Here is a 9212-nt window from a genome sequence, read left to right as displayed (position 1 = left end):
CCTCAAACCACTATACCACATTAGCTCAAGCCAATTCTACAGCCATTAAGAGGGGGGGGGGGATAAGAGATGCTGGTGACCATGTACTGGGGTCTGCCACCTTCCCTGTTATAGCTCTCTAGGGAGAGCAAAGAGGGACACTGATCCTTTACTCCTATAGTCAGTTTCATACTACACTGTTTTAGCACTATTATTCCACTTTAACTGCTTTGGCTGCATTTTGTGGAATTCTGGAATTTGTAGTTTAATGAGGCCTAAGACCTTAAGGCCGAGAATTCAAAATGCCCCTCCCTGCAAATCCCATGATTCCACAGCAGGCACCCGTAGCAATTAGCTGAATAATAGCCAGTGATGTATTCAAGTCTTTTACTTCAGGTCTCAAGTCAAGTCTCAAGTCTGTACCTTCAAGTCTCAAGTCATTGCAAGATACTATCAAGTCAAATCTCAAGTCTTGGAAACAACTAACAGAGAAAAGGAGGTGGTGGTGCATGTGTATGTGGGGAGGGGGGTGGATTTCAATAACCAGAGAATCAAAAAGACATACTCAAAGTTGGGGGGGGGGATTCTCCAAGGAGTACAGCAAATGTGTTAGGCAATGGGATTGTGATGGAAGGATCCTTCTAACACTTTTCAAAAACTTTAGAAGTCTCCTCCAATGTGCAATGAAGACAATCTGCTTAGCAGACCTCAATCCTTGCCTCAAGTCCATTGCCAAACATGTTTGCTGTTTCTGGATGAAATTTGACTGGCAAGTTGGTCGCTAAAAATATACATGTGTCAAGTTAAGTCTGTGCATCGTTTAATGCCAAGTTGAGTCCGAGGCAAGTCACTTGACTCAAGTCTACATCACTGATAATAGTGTGGTGTGATAGTCAGCTGTATCTGGTAAATTTAATAGGGATGGGAGACAGTCCTCACCATTTAGGTGCCTTTCTCTGTCCCTCTCCACAGCCATCTAATGGCCATAGCAGTATCCCATATGCTTGGCAGTTGCCTGGAGGGCAGAGGTTTTGGACAGAGTCCAAGGGGCTAGTGAATAGTCCATTGTATCCATCCAAAACATGACATACGCACACATGGTTTCACTTATCAATCACCTTACATATGCACTCATCCAAAACACAATGTATGCACACATGGCAAGGCCACACCCTTGAGATTGAAATATTTGACCTGGGGTATTACCATCAGGGTCTCTTAGAGTTCTCTCATTCAAAGAGTCACCATGAATCAAAACTGACAGGACAGTAAATAACAACAAAACTTAATTTAACTATTTTGAATATGTCAGAATTTTAGAGAGATGGAGAGATTTTGAAAGTTCAGTACAGGTCTTAACAGGGCTAGTTAATTGCTCTCTTTTCTCTATAGGACTGTGAAATGCAAATGAGGCTATGGAAGATTTTGAGGTCATGCCATTGGAAGATTTTGAGGTCATGAGTCCAAACTGTTCAAGGTAATCTTTTATACTGTGGAACAGGCTGTCCCCGGCACCAGTAGCTGTTCATTTCTTCTGCTGAACATTGCTGTCATCATATAAACAGCTCTCCTCAGTGAGTTCTGCCACTCAGATGCTCCAAGTAACTCCTTATAATGAATTGAGTGTTATGTCGTGATCTAAGTGTTGGAATAGGGCTGTGGGAGACCAGAGTTCAAATCCTCACTTACACATTGAGTGACTTTGAGCACATCACACTTTCTCAGCCTTACAGAAAGGCAATGGCACATCTGTGAATAAATCTTCCCAAGAAAACCTTATGATATGGTGCCCATAATTTGTAATCAACATGAAGGCATATAACAACAACTGCAAATCACATGCATGTGTTGGTCGATTCAGATCTGCCATCTGTTCACCCTTGGTTTGTAATATCTTTTTATTAACAAGAAGTGAGTATTGTTATCATTACTAGAACCTGCTATAAATCTGTCAGAATATCAGCAGCACAGATTTGAAAAGTGAGTTTTTATTAAGAATTCATTATGAGAGTTTGCAAAAAGTTATGTAAACGTAGGCTTAGATATTACATACATGAAATGTAAATGTGCAGCCTCCAGATGCTGAACTGCAAGTTCCAGCAGCCCTTGCTAGCAGAGCCAAATGTGAGGAATGCTTGGAGTTATAGTTCAACAACATCTGAAAGACCATATGATTCCCACCCTTGGCATATAGGAATGAAGACACTAATGACATTCTTATGTACCTGATTAGGAAAAAGCCCTTTAATGTGGCTGGCTTTGGAGAAAATATGCTTTGGATCATGCTGCAGTGCATCTCTTGAGGTGCATAGAGGCCTTTTTGTTATTTTTGAAACTTGTCAAACAGGATTGTGTAAGTAGGACCTGTCACATAATGCTCCATTACAAGATTCTAGTCAAGCTGTCATGCCCTCTGCCAGGATATTATGCTCTATTCACTCTTCGGCTATTCAGTCTTCCTGTCCTGGATGTTGTTTCCCCTCCACCACCATGTAAGAGACAGTAAGAATTCCGTGGCTACTGAACATTTGGGCTGTTTGGGGACAACTCCACTCTTTTGGTCCCCTCCCCAAGTATTTTGTTAATTCTGTAAAGTTAGAGCTGAAGGTACACAAGTGAAGTCAAGCACAGTATAAGTGGAGCTACAGCGAAGTGCAAGGAGTGAGATGTAATATCTATCAAAGTTGTCATTTTGTCACCAAATATTCAAAGCACACAGTTCAATCCTCTGCATGTCTTCTCAGGAGTAAGCCAAAATGCAACTGTGTTAAGCCTTATTCTGGCTTTGATAATATGCAATGTTTGAGGGAAGTGTCTTATAAAGTGTCTTATAAAGATGCAAAATCCCAAAAGTCCATTACAATTTCAAATTCTTTCCCATGTGAGTTCTCTCATGGATGATAAAACTCTCTCTCCAAAGAAAAGAAGTAAAGTTTGGGTATGCCTCCACACTGTAGAAATAATGCAGTTTTAATGGGCATGGTTTCAACCTACAGAATCCTGAGATTTGTAGTTTTTGGCCTGTTACAGACTGCCAATATAAAGCTGCTTCGGGTCTCTTTGGAGGTATGCTATTTAAATGATGCATGCATCCTAAGAATCTAGAAGCTGCACCAAAGCTGCCCTCCGGTGCTTAGGAATAGAGTGTGGCTTTGCAGCAACCTCCGGACTCTTAGGACCCATGCATCATTTAAACAGCATACCTCCAAAGAGATCTGAAGCAGCTTTATTTTGGCAGTCTGTAACAGGCCTTTGAAACACCAGCACACTTTGGCAGAGACAGCTCCAGACCCTGTAAAACTACAAATCCCAGGATTCTATAGGATGCAGCTACAATACTTGAAGTGGTATCAAACTGCATTATTTCTATTTCTATTATTATTATTAACATTTATTTATAGAGTGCTGTAAAGTTTGCACAGCATTTTACACAGTAAGGTTCAAAAAAAAAGGGAGGGGGGAAGCGGCATACAATCTAAAACAACAACATTACATGATTAAAATATCTCTTAAATAATACTAAGTACAGTGTACATTCTACAGTGTAAATACACCCTAAATAATCTGGAAGGAAAACTGGTAGAAAATAAGCAACATAACAAAACAGAGTGAATCAGTCATATTATTTTTGTATGTAATTGTCACAGATTTCAGGGAATGTTCAAGTATTTACTTCAAGCATAATCAAAGTGTATATATTTATTATGATCATGATCTTTAAATTCCAGTAATGCCACAAAATTATTCCATAACATGGAATGATCCCCCCTTTTAAAATCAAGAATGGTCTCAGTTTTTTATTCTAAGTTGCTAATTTCCTCTTTTGTCACTACTGTACTTTATTTTGGAGAAAATGTGTTGTTGTAAGTTGCTAGAATGCTGTATGTCACATTCTAGCCATCTCCTCTGAATCTCTAGAATTTATATCTTTTGGTGGAGGGGATGAATGTTGTGTATCCATTTGTAGTGCATACTATGGTTGCCAGGTAAAATATAGAACAGGGCTCCTATACTTTCAACAGCTATGTATGACAGGCAACACCTGCTGAAATTTCCTTTTCTACACAACTGAGCCTCGTCCTGTGCAGACATACCTTGGGTATCAAAGCATGTGACAAAGAAGCTGCTCTTTATGATGGTTTTCTATGCCTGCTCAGTCCAGCTTTTCCTTCTTATCCTCTGTCTAATTTGGAGGAGTTTTAGCAGCATCAGCATTGGAAAGCTGGTGATGGATTGCAGCTGTATGTCTTCAGCTAATAATACAATAGACAAAGGGGGAAATGGGATTCCATTCCAGCTTATCCTGCTATAACTGTATCTGCCTAACTACATCAGGCAAAGTAAAGAGCAGTGGCTTCCTTAATCCCTCACGGAATGCATAAACAGAAAAAACAGAAAAGGGGAGAGCAGATATGTCTGCTTCACCAGCTTCTCACAACATGTCAAAAAAGTATCAAAATGGAAATATGAATAGTATTGGGTAGTGAAAGGGGGGGGGGAATCAACCCTGTATGCATTTTGGAAGAAGCCTTCATGTGATCTAGAGAAGGTTCAAAATGATTTTGTTTTCTTCTGCAAGGCTTGCCTGACCTGGTTGTTTAATTTGAAATGTGTGTATTGTTAATTTTGGATAAAAACCTTACCCGCATAAACACTCATCCCCGCATCTGAATAGAATCCGTTGAAGCTGTACATGGTCATGCACAGGAAATGGTTTTGGGTGGGCATCACACAGAACACATTCTGTCATTTCTCACACTGTAGCTGTAGCTGGTGAGGTTATTTCTGGAAGGCTGATATATTGGAGAACAATGTTTGTGGTGTCTTTTCAACTAAATGGGGGGAAACACTCACCCATTTTATTTTAGATTTGTGGAAGACAGGCTGTTGCAGAGAACACAAATCCAGTTGATAGCAGGGTGGATGAGTTCCTTTGTATGAAAAATGGAATCATTACTGTATTTTCATCTGCCAGATACTAGAATAGATGGTGTTCTTTTATATCAGTGCAAATTTTAAACTAGCATTCCTAATGCTAACTAAAATGATGTGCATAGACCATGAATATAATCTATGAATTCCAGTTTTATCTATGTAGATCAAAGATATAGCATGATATTGCTGTGTTCAGTAATACTGTTTGTTTTTCATGCCCTTTTCAGAATATTCCATTCCCTTTCCATATTCCCACCTTCTTATTCAGTTACATGTCCAAACCCCTGCACTCATTTAAGCGATTCTTGGATGTCCCTTCCTTCCATCACTTTGAGTATTTTTTCAAAATATTTTTTGCACTTCTGCAAAGCTTTGAGCTCCATCAACCCTATTGACACCTGCCCTTATGTATGGGTTGTATATTTCATTGGCTTCTCTCATGCATTGGCTGCAAAAGGTTTCATACTTTGAGAATGAATTCAAAGACATAGCCATGTTAGTCTGGGAAATCAGTACTGACTTTGATAATGCGTTTTATGCACACATTTCAAACATACATGTTACTAGCACATTTTTCTTTTTGTATGTGAATTGGATCACAAGTTTACATATGAATTCATGATTATGAATTGTGATTCCTCATTGTCACTGCTTGCCATTTAAAATGTCTATCTCTTGGCTGAGTTCGGGGTGGCAAACTCTCTAACTGTACCGGATACAGCTGTGGAAATTAGGACACATGTGGCCAGGCAACATCAGAGTGTGGTCAAAATGGCAAAAGTTATTAATGAAGAACACACAAGTTAGAAGAGTCTGCCAGTTTGCTTTTGTTCACCATACTCAGAAGGGCAAAATTCCACCCCATCCTCTTGCCCCATCCCCCAGTTAATTGTGTGCAAACTAATTTTGAATTTTGAACTCAGTTTGCAGTAACTGAAGTCGATGGAGGAAGAAGAAACTGGAACATGTTAAAAGAAGCTAAAAATGGGATGACACACATTTAATTAGGACTGTCCCACCAAATCAGGACAGCTGGCAGCCATGTTATAATGCTCAACTGATGCGACTATAACCATTAAAAAAAATTAAATGTGAGATAAAGAGAATATGGATGCTTGGGATACTGCCATAAAGGTCTCTTAATTTTTCTTTAATGACTGTAGACAGAGAGGCAGACAAGACTCTACAAGATGGCTATGAACTGTCCACGATCCAGAAGCAGGATGGAATAAACCTGAAAGAGATCATAACAAAGAGGCCACATGTCTTGCAAGGAATCTAGCCACCAGTAGCCCAGAGCAATGAAGTGGACCTAAGAAGCAAACAGTTGCCCAGGTCTTGCTTCTCCAGTTACAGCACTACTTTCCAGCAGCCTTTTCAGGATTTGTAAACAAGACCCAGCACCTTACGGGGATAAAGTCACGTAGAATAGGATACTTTTCTGAACCTTGGGGTCATGCCTGCAGCTCTCCAAAAGCTTGAGGAAGCCTGTTGAAACCAGTGGGAACGGTGCAGGGCTTTTTACAGAGGAAAGCTGAGCTGGCAGTGGTTGGGAAATAGTTGCTTTAGCCTGTTCAGGACAAATACAAACAAGGAGTGTGAAACTAGACCTTGTGCTTATAAGAGATTTAGCATATCATTGACACATGTGATAAAGAGATGGTTAGCATCTGAACTCGTAGACCCCTTTCGGTGCTAGAGAAGTTCGGGGGAGACTTTTCAAAGCTCATTTTCTTTAAACATTCCAGAGTTTGACACAGTTTACTTGAGAATGTTTCACTCAGGGTCAATGTAGGATTTTTGGAAATGGTGAAGTTATGGGAGAAATGAGAGCCATTGTGGAGTAGTTGTTTGAATGTTTGGATTAGGATGTGGGAGACCAGGCTTCAAATCCATGCTTGACCATGGAAAACACTCTGGGTGACCTAAGAAAAGTCACACTCTCTCAGCTCCAGAGGTAAGTAATGCCAAATTCCCTCTGAATAAACCTGGCCATGATAAGTGTGCCTTAGGAACTCGTAAATTGGAAATTACTTGTAGGCATAAATAACAATGCAAAAACCTATTTTTCCTTAATAAATAAATTCATGAGAAAATGTTGGTTTTTCTCCTATTTTTCCCCTTGAATAAACATTGGAGAAAAACTATGTATGCAATATTTTAGATTCTTATCAAACCTAAATTTACTTTACTTTATAAACTTTTTAAAACTTTGCTGGTTCTCTGGGTAGTAAACAATCTGTTTAGAAATGTAAACTATTTAGAGTTCAACAATTATACAATAAATTAATGATGGACTGAAGAAGCAAGTACAAAAACAAAATAGATCTGGCAGCATAGAATCAAACATGTCGCTGTTTAAAACTAAATTAAAACCCACTAGCAGAATAACAGCAAAAACTATAAAAGCACTAAAATATTTATTAACATGCCAACTATTTTACTTTAAAATAAAAATGACATTAGCATATCAAAGGATATTATTTGGTATATTCATGAAATGTAGACTAATCTGCATGTTTGTGCAGAAGTAAAACAAGCTATTTAGTGGAGCTGAAAGACATGTCTAATTGCACACTTGGCTAGAGTCTCAGAAGTATTGGTGGGTTAATTTTGTAAAAGGAAAACTGGAAATATACAGAAATGCAGACAGGTATACTATGCTACCTAAACACACATATCTTAGTTTTGTCATCTGAGTAGTAAGAAATGGGAGAAGCCAAAAACAGAATCCATAAATTTTGTAGTAAACAAAATAAAGATTATTATGTGGACTGAAACAATCTCATAATATCACAGTATTAAGGACTAACAATGTATTTGATTATCCAGTTTAATACTGAAAAACACTGAACTCCTAAATAGTGTATTTCTGTTTCCCCCAAAGATGGGGAACATTGGGGGTTCTCACCAGCAATGCCAGTGCCTCATTGATATATGGGAAAATTTTAGCTCAAAGGTAGCTTGCAAGAGAAGGGTAACTGTAAGAATCTTTTCACCTGTGTTTACTAGTGCTAACTGCAGATAGTACTCCAGTTTCTGTAAATTATGTATTTTGTGCAAGGATGCACACAAAAATCCAAGAACTGAAACAATCTTAAGAATCATACAAGGCTACTAGAAGGAAAGGTGTGAAAGTCTGGATAGAGAGAAGTTGCTGGTTAAAAAGGGAGAAGTTGGTGGTTAAAATTAGCTGCAGTTTTGATCAGGTACAGTCGGCCCTTCTTATACACGGATTTTTTATACACGGATTCAAGCATACACGGTTTGAAAATGTTCCAAAAAAGTATAAATTTACCTTGATGTTCCATTTTTTATTAGGGACACCATTTTGTTATGTCATTATACTTAATGGGACTTGAGCATACACGGATTTTGTTATACACGGGGGATCTTGGAACCAAACCCCAGCGTATAACAAGGATCCACTGTATTAGAAAATCAGTGTGTTACATGGTTTCTTCATAATAAACCTCAAGGAGTGTACAGTCTACATGTATCATGCAACGTATCTTCCCTCTCAAAATATATTAAAATATATATTAAATCTTAAATTTTGAATATATACATACACACACACACACACATATTAAAAAAATTCGAACCTTGGTTTGCTATTTTATGTAAAGGATACCATTTTACTATGCCATTGTATTTAACTTGACTTGAGCATTCATGGATTTTGGTATCCATGGGGGTACTGGCCCCAAACCCCACTGGATGCGAAAAGCCCACTTTAGTTTCTTTCTGCTTTCATTTTCTACCACTGCATTTTGCTTCAAAATCAGTTTCTGAGTAATAAGGAGTATCTAGGGCCTCTCTTCCTCCTTTTATCTGTAGGGCTTTAAAATGGTATAACTGCTATAGTTTAAACACCATTCACTACCCTACTCTCTCAACCCTGCCCCACTAGGGGCAGTCTAGGGATTCTGTTAGTGTATCGGCCACCCCGTGCGCTAGCGGACTCCCTTAACGAGCTGACACAGCTGGTTGCTGAACTGATGTTGGAGACGCCCAGGCTACTTGTCCTGGGTGACTTCAACATCTCTCTCACGGCCAGCTATGTTCCACCCGGTGCGGCTTGGGAATTCATGGACACCATGGCAGCCATGGGCCTGTCTCAGCTGATTGCGGGTCCTACGCATTGTGCGGGCAATACTCTCGATTTGGTCTTCTGTTCGGATGCGGAAAATCCATGGGGGGAAATAACTAATATTTCCCCCCTGTCATGGACGGATCATTTCCTGGTGGAGGCAAAAATCAAGGTCTCTACCCAGATCCCCCTCGGGGTGGCGGAC

This window comes from Sceloporus undulatus, chromosome 2 (assembly GCF_019175285.1).
Source record: "Sceloporus undulatus isolate JIND9_A2432 ecotype Alabama chromosome 2, SceUnd_v1.1, whole genome shotgun sequence".
NCBI lineage: Eukaryota > Metazoa > Chordata > Lepidosauria > Squamata > Phrynosomatidae > Sceloporus > Sceloporus undulatus.
The sequence above is the reverse complement of the archived record's forward strand: the minus strand, read 5'-3'. Positions refer to the sequence as shown.